Genomic DNA, 26151 nt, shown 5'->3' on the forward strand with positions numbered 1-26151 from the left:
GAGAAAGGCCACTGTGAGGGCTGCGGGGCCGAGTGACTGAGGGGGCACTGGTCAATTGGCCAACTCGAGAGTAGGAAAGAAGCGGGGCACCCTGCAGCCTGGAGGTCCCGCTCCAAGGATGCTTATAGACTCTGGAGCCAAACTGCCAACACAAGATTTCTTTCTGGGTCCTGACTCAGTCTATGCAGCGACAAGGAATTAGAGCCAAAGGATTAATGTGTTAATTTGGTTTTATTCTTGTCTGGACAAATAGCCTCTTGTAAGTCTCCTGGAGAAGCACAATCACCTTGCTTCAGAGCTGTATTCAGGGCTGATGACAACACATGCTAAGGATTTTGGAGCGTGCTGTGGGGAGTTAGATTATATCACATAAACGATCAAGTCGTTTGCATCCAGCCATAGCAGCGACACAGACACACAGTCACCCATGCACACACAGTCACACACACAGGGAGCTTCACCTGTGTTACACATCCTGACGTAAACGGGGTAATGAGCACTCTCCGTACTTCAAATCAGTGTGTGTGTGGTGGTGGGGAGCACTGACTTGCCTTTCAATTTAAAAACTCAGTCCTGCTGCCATGGGAGGGCACCGTAATGAGAGGCCACTGCCCTGGGTTCCATGTCATGCTCTCACTTTGCACCAGGCCTGGTTTCTTTCCCTGGGCTCCCTGCTGACATTGGAAGTGAGGCCTCCACCCTGCCCGGTGTCTACCATGGATTCCCCATCTCGGAGGTTGGCTTCAGAACCACAGAACATCTCAGACCAGGGTCCAGATTCCTTCCAACCAGGGCTAGTCAGCCAGTATTTCTATTTTGTGGGGTACAAATGATGAATGAAGGTCCTGCTGCTAGAATTCACAGTCCGGCAGAGGCAACAGCACAAACATTCGAGTAATGGAAATATGAAATGGCCTACTGGCAGGGCCACGAAGCTTCGAAGGTCAGCAGAAGAGGTAGGATGCCAACTGTGTGTCAAGGTAGGCTTCCTGAGGCCCAAGGGCTGGGCAGATACTTGACAGGTGGAGCTGGGGAAGAGGCATTCCAGGGGAAGAGGTCCAGCACGTACAATAGAAGACCACACCGGGCCTTGAGCACCGCGGAAGGTGAGCTTCACTTGGGACTGGCACTGCTCACAGGGGACCATAGGTAATGAGTGGCTGTCCTGCTGGAGGCCTTCTGGAAATAGAACCAGCTCATCTGGCTGCTCTTGAGTGAGGGAGCTGGCAGAGAGACGAGCCTTGCCTCTTTAAAATGGCTTCTAAAACCCCCATTGCTGGGTGCCCATCCCGGTGTGGCTACCAAGTCACCTGAACTCCTGGCAACTAACTGATCCTTTGGGAGCCTGTTTCCTCAACTGTAAAAAATGTATCTTGGCTTATGACGACAGTTCTCCAAGTGTGGTCCCCCAGCCGGCAGCATTGGCATCACCTGGGAACTTGTTAGAAACACAGAGTCATGGGACCCTGCCGAGACCTACCAGATCAGAAACCTGGGGGTGATGTGCCCTGGAATCTGTTTGAAAGAACCTTCTCACTAGTCCTGATTCAGCAAGTTGGAGAAGCACTGCCTGAATAGTCAATTAGGTCTCTCTCTCTCTCTTTTTAAGATTCATTTATTTATTTTAGAGAGTGAGTGAGTAAGTGAGGGGCGGGGAGGAGGGGCAGGGGGAGAGGAAAGAGAGTCTCAAGCAGACTCCCTGTGGAGCCCAGAGCCTAAGGTGGGGCCTGATCTTCTGACCCTGAGATCACAACCAGGCCCGAAACCAAGAGTCTGATACTTCACTGACGGCACCACCCAGACACGCATCACTCAGGTCTCCTCTGATGACACCGAAGAGTCTGCAATTCAGAGGCCAAATATAATCAGTTGTTACCTCAGAGCTAACCTTCCGTCATCCTTCTCCACTTGAGAAGAGGGCTCTGAAAGGGAAGTGGGGTGAGGAAGGGGAGAGGGCAGGGGAAGGACAGGCAGGCTAAGGAGCAGGAGAAAGGAAGGGGCCTTAATAAGAAGGCAAGGGAAGGGAAGGGAAGGGAAGGGAAGGGAAGGGAAGGGAAGGGAGGAAAGGAGAGAGAGGCCCACGTCTCATCACTTGACCGGAGGGCCAGGAGGGGCCCCCATGCTGACCCTTTCCCTGAAGTCCCCACTCAGGCCCGGAGATGGCAGGTGACCCCACGACACCCCTTTCTGCCCAGCCCCCTGGCCACAAGGGGGAACCCCCTTCCACACCAGCTGCCTGCAGCCTTCTTCACTGGGCCAGGCCCCCGCCACCTGCTGTGGCTGCTTTGTCCTGACAACCCTGCCCCCATCTCCTGCAGTCCCCGTTTCAAGGAGGGAGGGAAGAGTGTTAAATCCACACTCTCAAGCTTTGCGAGGTTATGATTACTTGGGCCTATCAAGAATAACCTTCCCACTTTATCAAGCGCTGTGACAAACCCGCCACAATCAGACAGTAGCCATGGCAACTGGGACAAGCTTTGGCGCCTCACAAAGCCCTGAGAGGCAGAATGGAGTCCTTTTATTAGTGACCGTGGCCGGCTGGGGTTTTCGCGGCGGGCACCGCGAGCCGCCAGACAATGGACCGCCCCGCCGCAGCCGGGCCTGCCGCGGACGGGCGGTGCCTGGGCTGCCTCTGTTTTGCTCTATTTTATTTCACTTTGTCACTACCTTAAAGAGAAAGACAGCAGGATTTCTCCCAAACAGTTTTTCCCCTCAGGGTAGGGGATGTCAGCCGGAGGGTGCAGAAGCAGAGAGTCTAAAAGGAAAAGAGAAAACACAACAAAACACAACCCTGCCGGAGAGAGCTGAGGGTTCAGCCTCGAGTGTCACTATCCGGCCGTCACGTGGTGAGCCGCAGCGTAAAGTACAAATGGCAGGGGGCGAGGCGCCGCACTCTGCCACACTCTCCCGCTCCCACTGTTTGGGGTGGTCTTGATTTAATTAATGGTAAACGTGGTTTTTCTGTAAGCATCTATCAAAGCCGGTTTGCATACTACCAATACTGCATGAAGATGGCATTTCTAGAATATGACATGAGCCCCATGCAGTCAGTGGAGGAGGCTTTCAAGTCCATTAGCTCAGAAAGGTGGGAGAAAACCTATCCGGGTGGAGGCTCCCTTTGATCTGCTTTCCTGTGACACTCCAGTGAGGACAGAAAAGCACAAACAGCACTCCAAAGACAGCCCGCTTATCAAACGGAAAGACATTTCTTTCTGGAAGTAGGAGCACAAATTTTAATTAACTCTCCACTCTCCTGTGTGGATCCGTAATCTCCGATCACACCTGGAGTGCTAAAAAAATGGAGCATGTCCTGTGGTTTTGCAACTTGTGTAAAAGGAATTCATTTGTATTTATGGCTTTTTCCCCCCCTTTGTTCTCTATAATTTCTCCAGTGGTTGCAAATCAACTAAGGAAACAGACATGCAATGCAACCTTCCCTTACCCTCCAAAAATCATGACAACAGAATGTAGAGTTTACTAAGAAATGCTTTTGTCTTTTGATCATTTTTAAAGATCCTCCATGCAGGGAAGTAATGAGGAGGTAGCATACTGGTCCAGTGAGAAAGTTGGTATCCTGAATGTCAGTTTGCTCTTCTCTTTTCTCCTCTTTCAATCTGTGGAAGCAATCTGGGAGAAACGCAGTTTCAAAGAAAAGACTTGGATCCTTCCACATGACTGTGTAGATGAAGAGAGGAATTTTACTTCCCATATCTGAAAAGTGTGTGGGACCAGCACTGGGATGGTCTCCATACCTGGAAACAGTGACTGGGGAATGTTTGCCTCTATTCCTGACTGCCACCAGGCTGGGCCTTCGCCTTTCACGGAGAGGGTGTGTGAAGGTAGAGCCCTGCAAAGACACATGTGTGTCTTTTGTAAAATTGCTGCCAAAACACTAATGCCCAACACTTATTGGCAGGGTATGTATATACCACTGTTTCTTTCCTTTCAACTTTAGATATCCTTTTATTTCCTACCATGAGAAGTAAAGGCTTAGCATTCCCATACACATTTCTTTCTTAGTGCCCCAAATGGTCACAGTGTAATTCTAATCAAATCAAAAGTTAGTGTTTGTGTTATCACAACTTTGCACATGTTGCTCATTGCCAGGGCAAGCAATGCATTGTGACTCTGCCTTCTTTTTCACAGGATACTTTATTTTTCCTGGAGTTAATTATGTCCTCAATATTTTTTTCCTTCACATGTCTGGTTGTATGTGAACCCATGACTAATATTTATTCCATGCTCCAACAGCTATACTTTATGCCCATCGATAAATATCCCATGTGCCTAAATACATTAATTCTGTGTTTGTTTTTTTCTCCATTAGGGACATCTGGAGCTTTCTACACCCTTGCTCCAATCCTGGTCTGGATGCTTTCCATGACTGGGTTCATCTGCCATTGCTATCTAAGGCTGGTGTTTTCTCTTTCTTGGGTTCCTCCACATTTTGCTGGACTGCATCCTCCAGTGGCTCCCTAGGAAGCAAATGCCCTGGAAGTCATTTGAATCTGTGCATTCATAAAAGTATAACTATCCTCACCTTTAACTAACAGTTCGAGTAGAGAAGTCTGGGCTGAAATCTACTTTTCCATTAAGATTTTTCAAGTACTGCTTCACTAGCTTCTAGAAATCAGCACTGCTATTGGGATATCTACTTTGATTGCTAATACTTTGTAACCTGTTACGTGTCATAAGCTTTTAGGATATCTTTCCCGTGAAGTTTCAGAATTTCACAATATGCCTTGGTGTGGGTCGTTTTTGCTCATAGGGCTACACACACTTGATGGCCTCACATTCTGATGGTTCTTGTCCTTCAGTTCTGAAAAGTGTTCTTTGGTTTTCCTTTGACAGTTTTCGGTTTCTCCATTTTCTCCCTTCTTTCTGGATCTTCTGTAAGTCAAAATGGAGGACTGATATTTTCATGTCATTACCCCTCCCTATTGTCTTACTCGGTCTTTTTATTTTTCCTTTTGAAAGATTTCCTTTATCTTTCAGCCTTTTTATTACATTTTAAAATTTTCTGCAGCTCTATTTTGGAGACCCAAAAGCTACAAAGACGGGAGCTAGTAATCTTATCACAATATGTAAGGATTTTAAACCAATGCCTCTGTTGTCAGCTCTGCTGTTCACTTCTCACCATCCCATGGTCATTTATACTTTGAAAACCAGAGCTTTTCTCAGGTTCTGCAAGAAAAAATGGCTCCTTGTACATTTAGGTGGCAGCTTCCTGCACTTTGCTAAGCCAATTAGCATCCCTCTATTTTCCTTTTCTAAAATGTGTTGAAATCAATCCTCTTCTACTTTCCCTTCTTCCAGCCTTTTTGTTCTTGTGAATATCTCATCTATCTATCTGTCTGTCTATCTATCTGCAGTCAGTTTTCATTATTCATGGGAGTTATGTTCTATAATGCTGCCACAAGAATTACCGAATACAGTGCTCTAGAGGAAACACAGGGTTAGGTTTCTTTGAGCTTCTTCTGATGACAATATCTTCATCACCTGATCAATACAGAACCTTGTTTTATGTGTGTTTCTGTTGAAAGGCACCTTTTTGAATATATCTTGTTGATTCATTAACTTTGAACTCACAGCTAACAGTACTAGAACCCAAGGCTGAACAAAACTTATGCAACATGTGTCTTTGCTCTGTAAGGCACATTACAGCCTTCTTGTGCCTAGGAACACCAGAGAGTACTTCAGCACTAGGTTTAGGGCTATTTTAAACAGCAAAATCACCAATAAAAGGCACAAAAGTGTGAAAAATGTGGCACTAAGTAGACTGCAAAAAAGGACACTTGTTTATAAGGGCTGAAACAACAGTATGCCTTCGCTGGGGCACGTGAATATTGGCAACTCAAATTCTTTGCCGTTCTGCATATGCCTACAAGTGACGGTGAAAGCACCAAGATTATTTATTTGAGGATTACAAACAAATTTAAGCAAGTAGGATTTGCAAATATAGAATCCATGAATAATGAGAATTGACTCTATCATCTTTTCATCTATCTACCTACTTACCGATGTATCTATCATTGATCATTCCTTTTGTATCCTTTCACTGGGATTTTTCAGAAGACATAGATGCCTGTGTCCAACTCCCCACACTGAAAACAGTTTTATTATTTTAATTTTAAAGGATCTACTGGAAGCCTTTTCTCAGAGTCTGGAAGCTATGAAGTAAAAATAATAAATTTGGTGACATAAAAACCCTTCTGCAAGACAAGGGACAAGCTATGTAAAGTGAAGAGACAAAAGAAAAGATGGGAAAACATTTGTAGCTCATATTACAGAAAAAAAAAGGAAGAGCTCCTAAAATTTGATTTAAAAAAAACCAGTAATCCAAGTTTTAAAATGGACACAAACAGGAAGAGAGTAGAATCACAAAAAAAAAGGAAATTCAAATGGCCATTAAGCACACTAAAAAACACCACATCCCACAATAAGAGAAAAGCGAACTATAACTACTGAGATACATATTTTCACCTATCATACTGGTAAAAACCCAGAAGTTTGACAACTACTTTGTTGACAAGACCACGGGGAAGTAAGCATTCTCATACACCGCTGGCAGGAAGGCAAATTGATTCAATCTCATACAGAACAACTTGACAGTATCTTTCAAAATTGCAAATACATTTACCCTTTGACACAACAATCTCACTTCTGGGAACTGATCCTATATATATATATATATATATATATATGTCAAATGTACAAAGTTATTCACTGGAGAACTGTTTGCAATAGCAAAACACTAAAGATTACCCCGGTGTCTATCACTATCAGGCTTGCTAAATTAAATTACGTTTTATGCACATGACTTGGGGGCCTGATTATTGGCTGATCATATGTTGAACCAAGGTGTCCAGGATAAAAAAGACAATGAGAAGGAGTGAATTCCATTTTAGACATGCTGAGTTCAAGGAACAGTGGAAGGTCCAGGAGGCAGCTAGATGAGATGGGGCCTGTGGTAGAAAGAATATACCCATCCACTCCCCCAAATACTTCTATGTCCTAATCCCTGGAGCCTGGGGCTACATCACCTTCCACGGTAAGAGAGATTGGGCAGATGTGATAAAGTTAAGGATCTCCAGAAGGGGAGATTATCCAGGTGGGTTCAATGTAATCAAAAGGGTCCTCTGAAGAGAGAAGCAGGTGTTGGGGATGGAGGGAGGACGGGGGGTTGGCCAGTTAGGGAGAGAGGTGTGAGGATGGAAGCAGAGGTCAGAGTGACTGGCCCTGAGCAAGACAGCCTCTATAAATTGAAGTCAAGGAACAGATTCCCTCCTACAGTCTCCAGAAAGAATGCAGCTCTGCCAACACCTTGATTTCAATCTCTTAAAACCCATTTTGGACTTCTGACTTCCAGAATGGTAAGAGAATAAATCTGTTGTTTTAAGCCACTCCAGCAGCCATAGGAAATGAATACACAGTTAAATGCAGGGGAAGGCAGGATGAAAATAAAGAACTGGAGGAGACAGCCAATACTCAATACTTGGGAGCTGCAAACTCAGGAGGCTTGAGGTTGGTGAGGACAGGATCTCCTGGTGAGGAGGTGAGTGGAAAATAAAGAAAACAGAGGCTGGATGGGGATAAATCAGCTCTTGAGCAGTCAGGGTGGGAAATGGGTTTAAGAAGAAAGATTCACACCATCAAATGTCACAAGAGGGCAAGCAACACAACAACCGAAAGACTTTCTGCAGTTGACAGTGAGGTCTTGGGAGACCACGAGCAAGACATTTTAGAAGGGAAGTGGCAGACGGCAAGAGGTCTAGCATGTGGCTGGTACTGAAGACGAGACAGGGTGTTAGCATGCTGTCAGGAAATGAAGGTTTGCCTTGGCTGAGCCTGGGTGCAGCAGGGGCCGTGGCCACCAAGGGCATGTGGGGAACAGTCATACCCTCATGTGATGGAAAGTAGAGATCCGAAGGCCGGGCAGGAGGGAAATGCCAAGGAACATTTCATCTCTATTTATTCAATGATAAGTGGATGCTTAACACTGGGCCAGTCTTTGCTGAAAACTCAGTGAGTCCTTCAGCATCCCAGAGGGCAGAGCTACACTCCTACCACTCTCCATTTATGAATCTCCACAGTTAGTCAAACTGGTTCTTTGCTGGGCACCTGGGAAGCAAGATAGTTGAGGCTCTTCTGCTGCGGCAGGAGATCCCGGTCTGTTGGGGGGGTGTGGAGAGATGAACACGGTTCCCCCACCAGATGGAAGCCACCATGAGCTGTGCAGGAGGGAAGGACAGGGAAAGGAATGACTTGCCCCTCTGCTCTCTGGGGAAAGGGCAAATCCCTCCAGCTGGGGCTGCAGCAGCCCTGCCTTCCCAGCCCTCATCCTCCCCCTGGGCCTCCTGCAGGACCGCTGCCTCTGCCAGCAGGAGGGAGGGGCAAGGACGCTGGGGCCGGCTGGAGATGTTGTTTTCCTCTTTGTTTTACACACAATGCCCCAGAAAAACATTTTCCTGATATGTAATTAGGCCAACATAATAGAGTCTAAGAAAGCAGTCGGTCTCATTTTAGACAACTTTGGCTTTCATAACGTTCAAAGAGAATATGTTAAAAAAAAAAAAAAAAAGCTTAGTTCTCAGATGTAGAAAAGGGGGCAGATGATATGCAGGCAGTACAGTCTTCCATCCCAAGACTCTTTCCCCACCCCCCTTGCTTAAATTCACGTCTTTGCCTGATTTTCTCCACCACTCAAGAAAGGTAACCAACCTTAGTGCCCTTTGAGAGCCCAACAAAATAATAATAACAACTGTCATTATTATTTGAGATGCATTGTTTGCAAAAAATGGCCTTAATTATTGTCTCCCTGTATCCAGGCCTCTTTACAACATACCTCTGCAGAAAGAGGGAGAGTCTGTCTCTCCACCCCTTGAAACCAGGCTGGTCTTCTGATTTTTTTCTGACCAAGGCAATATGGTAGATGTGATCTTACAGGAGATCTGAACCTGTGCCCTGATGGGCCTTGTTGCTTCCCCTTGCTCTCACGCAGCCTTGCCTATGTGCTGAGGACATGCCCAGGCGAGCCTGGTGGAGGATGGCAGACATTTGAGAGACCATCTTGGACCTATTAGCTGCTGCCGAGGCATCTGTGTGAGCCCAGGTGGGATTAGTCAAACCGAGGCCAGATCAGCAGTCACCTGGCTGATCTGCAGACTCACTAGCAACAATAAAGGGTTGTTCTTGAAATTCACTAAAAGGTGGCTATTTTATTCCATAGTAGAAGCTAACTATCCTATTCTTATTATTCTAGGAAGAGCTGGATGCCCGAGCAAATGTCTAGAAGGAACACCATTGTAAAAGTCACCTGGTCTAACTTGAGAGAAATAAAACAAAATAGCTGCTACTGAACGGAATTCAGTGTTTTTAATTTTTCACCACACTCAAAGCTGGCACACCCAACCTCACTTTCTCCATGCCAGACACTCTGTGACCTTGCATTACACCTGCAGCCCTGAAGGCTAATTGGTGATAAGCTACCTTGAGGCCCAGCACTACCACCAGCATATCCTGGGAAAGAGTGATAAAAACCCCCCACTGGGGAAGAGCATCCCAGCTCGAGAAGCTGCTCTGGCTTCTCCTGAAGTACCACCCACGACAAGCTGGCAGGAAAACTAAACCTGCATGTGCAAGATAACACTCTCCTGGATGCGAGGACAAGCGGGGTGATTTGGTCCTGGTATGTGTGGTTTTCTCTGAAGTCACATACGTGGAAGGTGGGAAGGGGTTGTGGGGTGGCAGGTGATGATGGCAAGCCATACATACTACCGGAGCTGTCTGCTGACATGCGCCAGCCTGCGCAGAATGAGAACCACAAGAGGCACGTTACAATATAGGACTCGGGATTATGCTGGAGATGATGAGGTTGGATGTTTTGAGGTTAAGGGGGTGACAGCTGAGCAAACCTAGCTGTTAGTGGGGACAGTCGCTGCCACGGTTCTGAGTGCAAACAGTTAAGCATCTCAGAACTGCTACATCCTGTTGGCTGCTCAGCGGGACCTCATACTGTCGCAGCACGGGACTTACATCCTCCAGAAGCTGACATTTCACACACATACTGAATGCATCAGGGGTGAGCATGTCCTCTCCAGCAGACTTGGAAGCAGCTTTGTTTGATAACAATTAAACAAGAAACGCTTTCTCTATCCAGAGACTTGCCAAGTCCCTCCCACTTGCGTTGATGAGTGAGGAAATTAGGCTCTCTGGGAGTAAATGGGATTTGCCACTTTATTACTCTTTTTTCAGACATTCTGAGGTGGATGAAGGATCATTTTCTAACCTTTTTTATGTCTTCACATTATCTACTATCTGGAAAAGAGAGGATTTAAAAGAGCTTTCCCACAGTATATAATTAAAGGGATTTACTTTGGAGTTGGGGGCCTGAAAGTATGTCAGCAAAAAACTCGAACTTTTTAAAAAATTATTTTCTATTTTTTGGGGGGCTAGGAGGGGTAGAGGGAGAGAGAATCTTAAACAGCCTCCACACCCAGTGTAGAGCCGACGCAGGGCTTGATCTCACGACCCTGAGATCACGAACTGAGAAAAAAATCAAGTCAGATGCTCAACCATCTGAGCTACCCAGGTGCCCCCAAAACTCTAGAACTTTTAAGACTACATCAAAATTACCACCTTCCTCTATGGTTGAGTCCTGACACCTTACCAATAATCATAAAATGCTAACCCAAAAGATGGCCCAGAACAAAGGTTGGCTCAAAATCTTAACAGCAGAGGAAATGGAAGGAAACTAGCAACAGATAGAGCTACACAAGGCTGGGTGTCTTGGCCTTGGGTTCACTCTGAAAAGAAAGTGGCTAAGACCTTGATGCTGTGGAACGCTCAACACAACAGATTTTGTCTCCTGACTTTCCCCACCTGGTGAATTCAAGGTGCCACAGTCCCACTTTGGCATTCGGTCAATATTCTCTTCAGTCAATTTTCTCTCCACGGTGACCCAATTGTCAGCGTCTTGTTGCTATGGTTACCATGATTCTAACTCAGCCATCTCTCCCCATGTTCCCTGCTCCCTCAGGCTAAATTATGTTACACTAATCCCAGAGCACGCCCTCTAAGGACCCTACTCCTGGTAAGTGGACTTCTAATAGAGTGTCCAAGAAGAATATCCAGCCTTCAGGACATGTCAGATCTCTGACTGTCCAGTACCCCCATCCCATGAGTCCTTCCATTCTCTCTGGCTCCCTGCTCCACTATAGCCTAGAGGTAAATTCTCCAGAGACTGTATCAGCATCTGCACTCACCAAAGGACAAGCTGATGAAGAGCAAACCAAAGTCAAAACAATGAAAACGATCTCAGAGAGACTGGCCAACTCTACTTGGTGTCCTCTGAGAAATCCCCATATCACCCACTGTCCCCTGCCCTATCACTTCATCTTATTGATCACTACTTGGCATGGATTTGTTTACCTACTTATTGCCCCCTCCTTCACAGGAATGGATCTCCACAAAGGCAAGGATTTTATTTATCTCATTGCTGACAAATCCCAAGCATCTAGGCAAGGGTCTGGCACAAATGAGTGTTCAACAGTTGTTGAGTAAATGAATGAATGCACTTGCCATCCCATTTTTAGGGTAGGTTCTCCTGCTGCCATCTTCTACTCTCAAAGTCTTAACCAAAATTGCTATAAATCACATTTAACATTGATGAGAGGAGTTTACCATTAAAAAGTGTGACTTAATCTGCCCGGAGGATGTGATACCATTCTCCTGGGTATTCTGTATGTGGGAGCTGGAAGTATATTCTTGTATGAAAATTGAGCACACAGAGTCATATGCTGGTCACCATTAAGGTCACTAGATATTTTAGCAAAGATTATCTGGTAAATTATTAAACTGGCCCCACACCAATTCATCCACTTCCTGCATCTGTGCTGCTACAGAATGTTGCAGATTGTCTATCAGGAGATAGCGTCTTTCTCCCCACCTCTTGAATCTGAGATTGGTTTCATGACTTTCTTCGGCCAATGGGACATTAGCAAATGTGATGCAAACCAAAGCATGAAATAAGCTAGCACACTGGGACTCTTGAGGACCCTGGGACTGACATTGTGTGAATAAGCCCAGTTAACCTCCTGGGCATTAAGATATATAAGACCAAGTTGCCCCAGCCAATGGCCAGGCAATAACCGGCCATGTGACCAAGGCTACCCTGGACCATCCAGCCGTCAGCTGAGGCATAAGAGAGCCCAGGAGAGATTAGCTAAGGTGCTCCAGAGTAGAACTGTTCAGCTGACCCAAAGAATCCTGAGGTAAGTAAATGGCTATTTGAAGCTAAAGACTGGAATGGTTTACTACTGGCAAAAACAAATATAGACTAGAAAACAAAACAGCCAACTACCATTTAATAGAGACGAGTCTTCCTGCTTCTTTTAAAGTTACTTTGTCCTCATATGGGAAGGTGACTCTACAGAATCACCTGTAGATGATTCATGGCCCAAATAAGCTTTAAGTAGGGCAATACTTTTGTGATGAGCCCTGACCTTTACCTTCTTGCCCAATGCCCTTTCACTAGTAAGAACTTTCACAGTAAAATCAAAAGTAAAATTTGGTTCAGTGGGATAAAAATAAAAAATTGGCTTAAAAAGTATGGACTTTTAAATCAAAAAATGATATGAAGTGTAATGAATGATAAAAGGTAAAGAATATTCATGGTTCAGGCACCTGGAGGGCTTGTCAGTCAATTAAGTGTCTGACTCTTGATTTTGGCTCAGGTCCTGATCTCAGGGTTGGGAGATCAAGTCCCACGTCAGGCTCTGTACTTGGCGTGGAGCCTGCCTAGGATTCTCTCTCTCTCTCTCCACCCCCCCCACCCCGATTTCTCTCTCTCTCCTTCTTAAAAAAAAAAGAATATTCATGGTTTGCAAGCACAAGAAAATGGAAACACCTAAAATCCACCAATAGGAAGCTAATGGAGCAAATTAAAATACTATTGTTCGTATACTGAAATACTTTACAGCCATTTAAATTGATGAAGTAGAAACAGTATGAACAGTAAGATCCCAAATATGCAAATGTAAACAGAATATATACTACAAGAAAATATACCAAGATGTTACATTGTTATGTGGCTCTCTTCTCAGTGATAATGAGAGTAGGGTTTTTGCTTTCTTTTCCTCATTTGCATTTCCTAAACTGTCTTCAATTACAAGCACCACTTTTTAAAAACATCTTTATTGAGATATAATCGAAATATCTAAATACTCACCCATTTAGTCTTCAATTCAATGGTTTTTAATATAGTCACAGAATGGTGCAACCATTACCACAGTTTAAATTTGGAACATTTTTCATCACCCCCCCCCAAAATTCTTGTGCCCGTTAGCAGTCACTCTCCCTCTCCCTCCCTCGAAGCAGCACCAATCTACCGTTTCTATGGATTTCTATGGATTTGCCTTATCTGGACATTTAGTGTAAATGGAATCATGCATTACGTGGCCTTTTGTGTCTGGCTTTTCAAGGTTCATCCATTATACCGAAGTGAAAAAAGCCAGTCACTCCTAGAGATGTAAACTCAGAGACATCCCTTCTACCTCAGTTGAAGAGGATGTTAATTCTATCTCATCATGATCCCAGGGTCTGGAGATTGAGCCCTGCTTCGAGTTCCCTGCTCAGCGGGGAGCCTGCTTCTCCCTCTCCCTCTGCCTCTGCTTCTCCCCCTACTCCTGTTCTCGCTCATTCTGCTCTCTCAAATAAACAAAAAAATCTTAAAATAAAAAAATTCTGTCTCAAAGAGGGTGCTCACTTAAAAGCAATGAGCCAACCATGCATCCCAGCTTGTTGAAGTTGGAAGGGATCAGGGTGGTCCTGCAGTCGTGTGGCTCTTGGGCTGGTGGAATGTTTCACGTGGATCTCGCATTTTCCCCTCCAGACCTACAGACACGGAGTCTCCAGGGGTGGCGCCTTTTTAAGTCCCTAGGTGATTATGAGGATCAACTGCTCTAGTGCTTCCTGCCTCTAGAACTGACTGAACATGTGAATCACACTGGTACTTGGTTGTTGACAGCCACAGGCCCCAGCCACCTCCATCGCTGAATCGTTCCACAGGGGCTCTCCAAAGGGACCTAGTTATTTCTTTGCAACCAAGGAAAACAGAGTCTACCTCCTTTATGATAGGTCAGCCTCTCAAAGTTAGGGAGTCAGCTACCGGATTGCCTGTTTTTAATTCTTTTTTTTTTTTATAGAATTTATTTTTTTTTAATTTATTTATGATAGTCACAGAGAGAGAGAGAGAGAGAGAGAGAGAGAGAGAGAAAGAGGCAGAGACACAGGCAGAGGGAGAAGCAGGCTCCATGCACTGGGAGCCCGACATGGGATTCGATCCCGGGTCTCCAGGATCGCGCCCTGGGCCAAAGGCAGGCGCCAAACTGCTGTGCCACCCAGGGATCCCTGTTTTTAATTCTTTTAAGATAAATATGCCCAACTGTTTTCAACCATTTCCAAGTGTCCCCTCCATCCCTCTCTCTTCTGTGCTCCCTATAGCCTGTGTTTCTCATCAAATATGGCAGTTGTGGTGCAACATGAGGCTTGAGGGCAGCCAGTATCAGACTGGCATGTTCATAAATGTGGCCGGTTTTCTTTTATAAGTAGTAGTAACCTGATGTTGTTCTGTGTTCATTCAACCAATGTTTGCAGAAAACTTGCAACCCAAGAGAAATTAGTATGGGAGCAGGGGACATGAATATTAAGGATGGCTAGTTGTTGGGTCATGGAGTGTGCACAGCAATTTTAAAAATTAACTCTAGAGTAAGGTGGAACATGCTCGATGCCAAAAGAAAGGGAGAGCTGATGTTATCAAAGATGATTCCATAAACATCTGGGGCAGGAAGTGTGAGGATCCCCATGGTGAAGACTTGAGATGGAGGAGGGATTCAGCAGAGGAAAGGAGAGAACACAATGAGGGGACAAAGCGACACCTGGTGTAATCTGATAAATCCCACTTTGTCCTAGCCCAGGGCATGTGGAACATCTGGAGGGGAGTAGTAGGTATACTGTTGACCTGTATTAAATTCCTTTCATTAGAATTGTTGTCAAATCAAGTATTCTCCCTTCTGTATGACTGATTTTTTTTGAACTTAAATGTAACTGATTTTTTTGTGATACTTAAATGTACCTCTATTACATTTCATTGGACTGGTCTTGATCCAACATTGACAAATTAAGAGATAATGAGATTAGAAGGGAATTAAGAAGTCACAGAAACCTACTTTAAAAAAAAAGAAAGCTGGATTAGATAAGTAATTTTCAAGGTTTCCTGGATTTTTTCTTTCTTTTTTTTTTTTTAAAACAGTGGGGGTACTTTCCACAAATACCAACCGTAATCTAAATTAGAAACTCTGAAAACAGAGATTCAGAAAAAGCAGTTCTTGTTGACACTGGCATGGGTGGGTTGTCCAGAATCTCCCCCTTCCCACTGTCAAATGTGCCCTTTATGGTCTTCCTCCCATGCCCAACTGGAATGTTTTTGCAGAGCCCAAGAGCATCCATGATCTTTAGATCCTCAAGGCCACCTAGTATACTCTGTGGCTTACCAGCTTTGGGTCTTTCTCCACAGGCCCACTACTTTCTAGATTTCTACACAAACCATTGAAAAAGCCGCAAAAGAGGTCAATGCACAAGATGGCATCACAGGGCCCAGGGGCAAAGACTTCTGTCTAATTAAAGCACTTCATTGCTGAGTATAGTCTCTCAACCAGTCTCACTCCATCCATAGGCCCTTCCTTTTTATTTAGTTTTATTAAAATTCTTGGCCAAGTGAATTTCAAAAAGGACACATTCAAAGAAGTGGTGATGAATGATCACTTAACTACAAGAACACCCTTCAACCCTCTATAGTCACTGATTTAATACACTTCATTCTTCTTGGAGAACCATCTGCCCTGTCCTCCTCTGTAGCTTGCAGACTGTCTAAGCATCTAAAAAGTTCTTCTACGGCTATACCACCCTGAAAGCACCTGATTTCGTCTAAAAAGTTCTTAAGGGGGCCACACAGAAAGCATGAGAAGGAATGTGGCAGTCCCTAGGAGCAAAGGCCTGCCCTTGATTGGCAGCCAGCAAGGAAACCAAGACCATAGTACTACAAACGCAAGGAATTGAATTTGGCCAACAACCCGAATGAGCTTAGGAGTCGATTCTTCCCCAGAGCCCCTAGTAAGGAATGTTGACCTGCCAATACCCAGCTTCAGCCTTGGAAGACTCTCTGTAGGGGAAGCAGTTGAGCCCACCTGGATTCTGACTCACAGAAATTGTAAGATAGTAACTGTCTGTGCATATGTTTAATACTCTTACAGAATTACCTTCCACCCTTCTAATGCCAAACACCCTTGGAAATCTAGAGATCGAGCTTATTTTATCACATTGAGGGTTGCCTCCTTGTCATTCTGTGCTTACAATGAAGGCTTTGAAGCATACTGTTTTTTTAAAAATGCATTTGTTAAAAAATTCTGAAAATTTCAGAATTTTAGTGCGGACTTCACTATCCCTTCCTCTGCTGCAAAGCTCTAAATTCACCTGGCCCTGTGGTCTTCACCAGAACGTACATACACTTGCCTCTCCCCTCTTGCCTGGGGGTCCTGGTGACTTGGTGCCTTTCACCATCCTCAGGATGCATGACGATGAAGAGAAATTATTTATGGGCATGCAAAGGCCAGGGGGTGGGAATTCATTTTTAATGACTGTATTCCTTCTCTCTAGTTAAAGACATCAATCCTTTCTGCCCCAATTCCCTCCATTCATCATTTTTCACAGTGGCTGACACACAGTAGGAACTCAATATTTATTTGTTGAATAAATGTTTTAAAAGGTCTAACTTAACTTGTATTACTAAATTTGTACAGGAAGTGAAATATGGGTGTCTGAGAGAACCAGATCATTGACTTTATGGAAGAAAAACATCAAATTCTTCCTTTTCACTCTCCTGCTATCCAAGCTGTCACCATGTCCCGTTTTCTTTAGCATACTTCCAGGAGCATCCCCCACCTTTCTAGTCCCACTCAGCAGCAAACACTGTTGGCTGCCAATCAATATAGCCACTTGTTAGCCCCGGTTCCCTTTCAAAGTGACACCCTCTGTAGCTCTAGCTAACCATTTCCTTGACAATGATGTGGGTCTGCGACCCAACCCCAGCCAAGGGGACCCAAGCAAACTCTGCTTGAGAGTTTCTGGGAATAGTTTTGCTGGGGGTGGGGGGGAAGCATGTGGCAAAAAACAACCTGTTCTCCCAGTTGTCAACATGTTCACATGAGAAGCTTGGAGCTGCTGCAGCCACCTTGGGCCTAGTGTCCCAAAGAGAGACCTGGTAGGCAGAACACAGAAAGGTGACAGCACTTAGGTCCTTTGCAATGTCCTTAAGCCATCAGAAAAGCCATCGGTTGCTGACTCTGCAACCACCCCACCTTCCTCCAGACCTCCTGCTTGGTGAGATGAGAAGAAAAATGCCTACTGTTTAAATCATTTCTAGTTGGATGTTCTGCTGACAAGCATCCTCGCTGAGACCATGACTGCCACTCTTATTCTCTGACCTTGGGACCTTTTCCCCAAGCATCCGTCTGCCTTTCCCCCATTCCAGTCCATCTCTCCCAACAACATGCCACTTTAGGGCCAACTGTCTGTGGACTCATGGTTCCCTGATGAGATCCCCACCACGGCCCACTTCAACCCACTGCAAACCCAGGTTCTTGCTAGCCCAGAGTTCCCGGCAGACTTTCTTCCCAAGCAGACAAGCTATCAAATGCACACCCCAAGGCTCCCCTGCAGTTCCATCCATACATGTCCCCATTTCCCAGGACTGCTGTAACAGTGACCACAAACTTGGTGGCTTACTACAATAATAGAAATCCATTCTTTCAGTTCTGGAGGCCAGAAGTCCAGAAGTCAAGGTGTTGCAGGGCCACATACCCTCTGGAGGCTCTAGGGGAAAACCCATTTCTGGCTCCTTCCAGCTTCTGGTGGCTGCTTGCATTCCTTGGCTTATAGCTGCATCTCTCTATTCTTTGAGGCCAGCGTTTCCAAATTTCTCTCTACTTTGCCTTCACGTCTTCTCTGTGGGTGTAGAACCTCCCTCTGCCTTCCTCTTAGAAGGATATGTGTGATTGTTTTTAGGACCTATCCACATAACCCAGGATAATCTCCCTATCTCAAGATCCTTAACTTGAATCACATCTGCAAAAATCCTCTTTCCAAATAAGGTAACGTGCACAGGTTCCAGGGCTTAGAAGCTGGTACTTTTGGAGGGCCCTGTTCAACCTACTTCTCATGTGGCTGTGTGTGCCCTCCACCTCTGTTTATCTCTGGAAGGAGCTCCCAGAGGGGACTCTTAGGGGATGGAGGGCCAGAGGTGGGAGGAAGATTCACTTTTTTAATATATGCACTTTTGGACTGTTAAGAGTTTTGTTTAAAATTATTATAAAACCCACAATAATTTTTTATTTCAATTTGCAACATAATTCACATTATCACATGGAATTTTTTAAAAAAGACATATTCTATCTTAGGCCAGTTTCCCCAGAAACAGACCCTGAGAGGAGGATTTGCATGCAAGTAGCTTTATTATAAGGCAGCGTGGGGGTGGGGAGAGGCGGCCAAAAGGCTGAAGCCAAGCAGGGACACAGGTTTATGCAACATCCCCTGAACGGTAACTAAGCCTCACCCCATGGGAAGCTCTGGGGGGTGTCCAGCCTGGAGCCAGGGAGCTGGCCTTTTACATACCCACCCTCCTCAGTCACAGACAAGGACCACCCCAGGGGTATCTAAACACCCAGGGACTTCTGGCTCGCCTTTGCCTGAGCACAAAGCAGACGCCAGCAGCCAGGCACAGGTGTCAGCAAAGGCACTCAGGCGCTGGTTGCTAGAAGTGAAAGCACATTGATAAAAAGGAACCCAAGGATCTGGAAAACCACTGACATCAGCTGCTAATGTTCTAATTTGAAACAAAACAAAACAAAACAAAACAAAACAACACCAACAAATGAACAGATGTGCTTTCCCTTCTGGTCTGCCTCCGCTCTTGCAGAAAGCCCCTCTTCCAACCCCCTTGGCTCATCTGCACCCCAACGGAAGCTGCTGTGTCCAGCAGCCCTTGTCAGTCTCTACTTTCCCAGGGCACTTCTGGCCAGCAGGATATCATCCAGCACTGAGTGCCTTGCTACTTGTAGGAAGTCTTCTTTTCACCTGGATGCTCCTTAAGGTTAGGGGCCTCAGCAAATACCCCTTTGAGTTCTTGTCCCAGGGCAGCAAAGAGCAGTTCCCTCTCTCTGACCTCTGAGGTTTTGCACTTCTCTGGGAGTTCTCTGCTTTGTAGCCACTAATGCTCTTCACCCTTTTTTTCACTCCTACATAACCTTCCACCAAGTACCAGCCATCTCATGGGGAAGCTGGAGAGCTGGTTTTCATCCAAAAGCCCATCATGTGTCTCTTGCTGCCACCGCCACAATCCACCTGACATTTCATGATTCCACGTCAAGCTGCTGCTGCCCAGAAAAAGGCAGAGGGAAAATTCTGCCTGAAAAAGAAGAGGAACAGCCATCCATCCAGGGATCCACTAACCCAGCAAAGGGCCCAAGTCTAAGAGCAGAAGTCAGGACTCAATGACCCGATAATGGCTTTTTGGGGATCACTCTTTTTAAATACGATCTCCATCATTTTGAGAAGAGGAGTGACTTACTTGGGCAAACACAGACCATACAAACTAAGCTGTTCTCCATCAAGTTCCTAATAGCCAAGGAGCAATAGAGACCCTTCCAGGGGCAAGAAGAAAGGGGATGTCAGAAACTCAGGGAAAGTTCAGTATGGCCCTATGGCAAGAAACACCTGAAAGGAAGCTGACTCCAGGTAGCAGTGTCAATTGAGGATAAAGTTGCAGCACCTAAGGAAATCAATGAGTCTGTAGAGATTGATTGAGTGTGGATTTACAAGGACAGAGGGAGGTTCTTGACTCTCCAGGGATGGTGACAAAAGTGAGGTAGACCCAATAAAGGAGGAAAGTTAGGCCCAAAGCGATACTAGGTATACGTGACTGCATACACATTTATGCACACACGCACCTTTCAAAACTCTCTTCACAGCAAGAAGTTGTACAATACATTGAAGATAATAGAAAGTGGAATTATTCAACTCTCATTTTACATCCTTATCTACAAGAAGAAAACAAATATAGCTAAAGACGAAGAGAAGAAAGGATGTGGTGAGACCTAACGACTTATCTTTTAAAATTTAATTATTAATTACCCAAGTAAAATGAATATTTCTCTATGGAAAAATGAAAATGTTAATAGATAAAACTACCTCCCCCTCTTCCATTCCGAGTCACAGAGAACCACTGATATCAGGTTGATGGGGGCCCTTCCAGGGTATATTTACATATACCCTCAGAAAATAGATCATATTGTTTTGTGAAGCTTTTTCCCCCCATTAATGGCATCATACTGTATCTGTATTAGTCAGGGTTGTCCAGAGAAACAGAACCAGCAGGCTGTGTGAGAGAGAGGACAGAGGCAGAGATACACAGATACAGGTACTTCCCTCTTTTCAAAAGTTCATTTTCTACCACTTCATTTCACTACAAAAGACCTATAATAGTGCCTGTTTTTGCTAACTGCAAAAAAGAAAAAAAATCCAGTGAGGATTTATGCTTTTATGAAAAAAGGCAGAAGGCAAAAATAGCATTCGGTGGCTGTTGGGCAGCGAGCTGGTGCAGAGGGAAGGCGCATCCAGAGCAGTGAGGGCGGCCCCGCCAAGCTCCCTCCCCAGAGCCACAGAGCCACCCTAGCTTTGACCTGTGTCTGTAAGCACCTCTGTCCTAAGGCATAAGAAAAGCCCAAGAGAGTGATCTTTTGGGTCTGGAAATGCTCAAAACATTTTCTATGTAAATGAATGGCACTCACTTCTTTGCTTTATATCAGGCTTATGAAAGCCTTCATAGGAGTGCTCTAGTTTTGGATAGTGGGGTAGACCCGTATACATATTAGAGCAGGTTGGGGAGGGAGGGATTGATTTTTTTTTTTTTTTTTTTTTTTTGAGGAATTGGCTCCTGCAATGTGGGGGCTAGCAAGTCTGCAGTCTGTGGGGCAGGCCCTCAACTGATGGGATAAGGCCCACCCACATTATAAAGGATTAGCAATGTGCTTTACTCAAAGTCCACTCATTTGAATGTTCATCATGTCTCAAAACTCCCTCCACTGCAACATCAAACTGGTGCCTAACCCAACAACTGAGGTCCACAGCCTAGGCAGGGTGACACATAAAATCAACCATCACAGCATCGTTCTGTAACCTGTTTTTTCACTTAACATTTCTTGGAGTCCCTTCCCTGTCAGTTTATATGGAATGACTGCATCCTTAAGGATGTATCATCCTTAATCCTACTGATGGACATGTATACTGTTTCCTTTTTTTTCTAGTACTCTAATCATCCTGAGATAATGTCCTTCTGTGTGGCTTCTTGTGAACAAAGGCATGTGTTTCTCTAGAAGAGGTGGATGTGAGGCATGGGGGCTTGCTGAGTCATGGGTAGAAGTTGGCATTTCACATTTTTTAAAAAGATTTTTTATTTATTTATTCATGAGAGGTAGAAAGAGAGAGAGAGAGAGAGAGAGAGAGAGAGACATAGGCAGAAGGAGAAGCAGGCTCCATGCAGAGAGCCAGACGTGGGACTCGATCCCAGGTCTCCAGGATCATGCCCTGGGCTGAAGGCGGCGCTAAACTGCTGATCCACTGGGGCTGCCCAATTTCACATTTTTAATAGAGAATAGTAACCTGCTCTTCAAAGCAAACCTCAAATTTTTAAACAATGAACTTAAAATTTGTCAACCGTAGGTACATTACATTTTAAAGAAAAGGTGCTCAGTCGTAACAGTGCAGTGATGTGCCACTTTCAAAACCCAGGTGGGACACAAGGAATCTGATCAAAGTGAAAGCCCCCAGAGTTGCTAGAACAGACTCTGAGGTTGCCCTAAGCACCTCCCCTCACAGGCCTCCTCTGTGCTGTGATCTGCTCTGGGTTAAAAAAAAGGGCAGAGTTATGGCTTGGCAGTGGGTGGGGAGTGGTGGTGGGGTGGGGAGGAGTCTTGCCTTCAGTCCTGGTCAATCATGGCAGTAATCATTTGAGGGAAAATCTGAGTCACAGGAAAAAGAGAGAACTGCTGCCTTTGGCACTCAAGGCTATGATCTCAGAACCAAAGTAATTATCCTAGAGAAACGGTGGCAATGAAAAGAATGCCAGATGGTTTAATAAGGATAAATATTGGCTCCCTTGTCACAGCAGAAGGTGGTGGATGCTAGATACCATAGAAATTGATGTTACTCCCTGGCAAATCCTGTGTGGATTGTTCAAGAGATGGCTGGGAGCCCCTAGAAACAAAAGATGGATCCCTAGAAGCCTTAAAAATACAGAAATTTGTGGACAACAAGTGGGACCGGTGTGTTGTGGGGCAGGTTAGGGGACGAGTTGGGTGGGGGCATGGCCCAGAGTAGATGTCAGTTACAGAAATGCATCCCACTGAGCCTCTCGTGATTCTTTCAGCGATAATGCTGACATGGTAGGTGGAACAAGAGGACCATCTGAAACCTTGGCAAAGGGGTTGGGCATCATGTTAGAGACTAGAGGAGAGATGCCCCCAGCGTGCCAAAGGGCCATGTCCTCCATCTAGTTGTATTTGACATTGGATTGGAAAGAAGCCATCCTACATATGAAACCTTCAGAGAAGCCAAAGCTGAGATGATCCTCCAAAAATGCAGGACGATATAACCATGATCTAAAATGTCTCCACAGGCTGGGAAAATGGGCAGAAATTAATAGGATGAGATGAACTGGGAGTCAGTTCAACAACAGACTGAATGCACAGGGAGCGGATGGGGAGAGCTGACTACATGCCACCTCACATGGCACAGTCTGTCATGGCTGCCCGCAAAGCCCATCCAACCTCCCGCTTGACTAGCAGAAGCTCGGGTCCAGCTGTCGGGGGACCAAGTGCTCACAGGTGGCAGGCTGCTCTCCAGGCTGCTCATGCCACCCCACCCCCAACCCTGGTCCCAGCAGCTGAGCAGAGCACAGCAGGCTGACTCCCATGTGTTCCCAGACCTGTGTAGGCCAGTTAAGTTCATCATCATAATTGCAGGTCTTGAGTTAAATTACTTAAACTGATGGTGAGGGTGAAAGAAGTTATTTCTAGGGAAACTAAGTAGAATGCTTTAAAGACTTGACAAAGTACAGTTACTTAAACATAACAACTGTGGCTGAATTAGAAGTGGGGGGGCTGGAAAAGATTAAGAAAAAATTATGAAAACAAGGATTCTGCAGTGTGATGCCTTTCCTAGACTTCTAAGAAACTGACCCAGGACACTGACAAAGTCACATTGGGTGTGGTTTACACAAGAAAGATGAAGTGGGGGGATCCCTGGGTGGCTCAGCGGTTGGGTGCCTGCCTTCAGCCCAGGGCGTGATCCCAGAATCCCGGGATGAGGTCCCATGTTGGGCTCCCTGCATGGAGCCTGCTTCTCCCTCTGCCTGTGTCTCTGCAACCCTCCCCCCCTCTCTCGGGTCTCTCATGAATAAATAAATAAAAATCTTTTTAAAATATATTTAAAAAGAAAGATGAAGTGGAGTTCCAATCAGCAGACCTCAAACTCTAAAAATTGGCAAATATATGTGTACTTATATATCTTACATTTAAATATATGTGCAAGATAGGGATATGATTTCCTTTGGTTCTTTTTAACTTTTATCAACTAACTGGCCAAACACCATGCCAACTACATCCGCCAAAAGTGCTTTTACTGTTATCTGGTGGTCAGTTCTGGCAGCAAATTTCGCAAGAAGCACTGATGAGCTAGAAGGGATCAGGGAGAGGGATGAAGATGGCCTCAAGGGGCACCTGACGGTGTCCACAGCAGTGACGGGCCATCAGGCTGAGGGTATGCAGAAGAGGGTCCCTGCCTCTGTCCTTCCAGCTCTTACTCTTGACCTACTCATCTATGTAGTTTCCCTTTTCCTTTCAAAGAAGGACCCTTTCGGCTCATACTCTGGATTGTAAACACAAAGATGGTAAACAAAATGGGCTCCTGCGTGGCTCAGTTGGTTAAGCGTCTGCCTTCAGCTCAGGTCATGATCCCGGGGTCCTGGGATTGAGCCCCAAGTCAGGCTCCCTGCTCAGTAGAGAGCCTTCTTCTCCCTACTGCTCATGCTCTCTTTCTCCCTCCTAAATAAATAAATAAATAAATAAATAAATAAATAAATAAAATCTTTGGAAAAAAAAGAAGATAAAAAGAATACCTATTACAAATGTTCTATGGATGGGGCAGCCCCAGTGGCTCAGCGGTTTAGCGCCGCTTTCAGTCCAGGGTGTGATCCTTGAGACCCGGGATTGAGTCTCACGTCGGGCTCTCTACATGGAGCCTGCTCCTCCCTATGCCTGTGTCTCTGCCTCTCTCTCTCTCTCTCTCTGTGTCTCTCATGAATAGATAAATAAAATCTTCAAAAAAATGTTCTATGGATGGACTTTTATCATACTACTCACAACTGCCTTTAATTTAGGCCACAGGCTTCCAACTGAGAAAAATGCAATGCGTTTGGCTCCATACTTTCTCTAGCCAACCTCAGCTGTGCTTTCAGAATAAGATCAAGGCAACAGGGAGAGGATCTTTCTAGTTGATGACCCTAGGTGACCAATAAAAGAAAGTGCTATTTACTTACTATATGCCAAGTACTACACTCACAACTTTTTAACATATTATTTTCCTTCATTCTCAACTTTGAGAGGTTAACAGTATCTCCACTCATACAACTGAAAGATGGATAAACAGAGGGGATGATTTACTTTTCATATATTCAGTCAGCCGGCTGGTAATTAGAGAACCAGGATGGATTGCCAGGCCAGACTCTAAATTCTCTTTCCAACATATTGCAGTGTCTGCAGAACTGTGAAGAGCTAGGTAGGCTTTCTCATGAAAGCATACATGTGCACAGGTGGACAGGGAAGTCAGGAAGCTGTGGCTAAATGAGAACGTTACATCTGTACACGCCGCTGAGGCTACCAATCTGCACAGGAGTAAGGAGGCAAAATGCAGCAGGACAGTCCCAACTGTGAGAAAAGGGAAAAAGCTGGTCAGAAATGTTTTGCGGCCAGAGCCCAGGAGTTTATGGGCTGGCCTGAGAGGATAGAGGTTGCCAGAAAGGCAGGGTCAATCATGAGCCAAGAGGGACCTGCCCAGGGCTTGAACAGGAAAGGTCTTTCCGAGATGCCAAAAGGGTGGAGAGGAGAGGACGCCATTGGGGTCTCAAGGGTGGAAGCTGAGGTTGCTGGACAGACGCCCACATACCTGGAGGGGCAAGCAGAAGAGGGGCTGACTGTGGCGGCAGGCGGGGGTGGTCCTACAGAGCCTCTTCAGAGAGCTGAGCCATGGGCAGACCTGCCCTGGACTGGACGCTGCTGGGCCGTACTGGGACACAGCTGTATACAGGTGGTTCTGCTAAGGCGGAGATTCTCAAGGGTGGGCTTGAAAAGGAAACACGGTAGGGAGAACTTGGATATCTGTGTGTTTTAAAACTCTCAAATGATTCAAGCTCAATTCTGAGAAATGTATGTGTACGTAATGCTGGATGAACCAAAAGGCTTCAGCCCAATTCAGGAAGCATTTGCTGGAAGCCTTAGAGAACAAAGATGACCAACCCCCAGCCAAGAAACTCAACGTGAAGGAAGGAAATTGGATAAAGAAATCACAGTGATCATAATAGGAATAGACAGGCTTATGCACAGAGAATTATAGAAACACAGAAGAAGAGTCTTTAACTCTGAAGGAGTTTAAAAGGCTTCCTGGAGGAGGAGACCTATAAGCTCACCCTAAGTCTGCTTATACCAGCTTTCAAAGAGGAAGAGAAATCCATATAGGCTAAGGGGTACAGTCTGTCCAGAAGAGAGCTCCCCTCCTTTCGTCCTCCAGAGATGGCAATCAGAGGCTGATGCTGCTAAATGGACAAGGGTCTGTTTCTACTGTGGGAAATCTGGGAACACTCCAAAGGCGCTAGAGAAAAGAACAAGTCTGAAGACTTGTGCAGAGAAAACTGGCGAACACCTACATCAAAACCATTAATCCACTTGTCACCATCAGGAAAATTAAGAAAATGTGTTTCTGCCTAGC

At 45.4% G+C, this 26151-nt stretch overlaps 1 protein-coding gene and 2 long non-coding RNA genes across 4 annotated transcripts in view; 1 reads left to right on the plus strand and 2 right to left on the minus strand.

The window, feature by feature from the left end:
• On the minus strand, positions 1–11658 carry LOC144293942 (uncharacterized). The gene is made up of 3 exons (XR_013361293.1): positions 10882–11658; positions 2230–4890; positions 1–1841 (listed from the first exon to the last, which is right to left on the minus strand). It is a non-coding gene; the product is annotated as an uncharacterized LOC144293942 (long non-coding RNA).
• Positions 1–26151, minus strand: part of RFTN1 (raftlin, lipid raft linker 1) — a 200115-nt gene that overhangs the window by 10710 nt on the left and 163254 nt on the right. The window lies entirely within an intron of this gene.
• LOC144293941 (uncharacterized) lies at positions 1710–9353 on the plus strand. Its single transcript, XR_013361292.1, has 3 exons — positions 1710–2846; positions 9002–9112; positions 9263–9353. It is a non-coding gene; the product is annotated as an uncharacterized LOC144293941 (long non-coding RNA).

Source organism: Canis aureus, chromosome 22, assembly GCF_053574225.1.
Source record: "Canis aureus isolate CA01 chromosome 22, VMU_Caureus_v.1.0, whole genome shotgun sequence".
Classification (NCBI taxonomy): domain Eukaryota; kingdom Metazoa; phylum Chordata; class Mammalia; order Carnivora; family Canidae; genus Canis; species Canis aureus.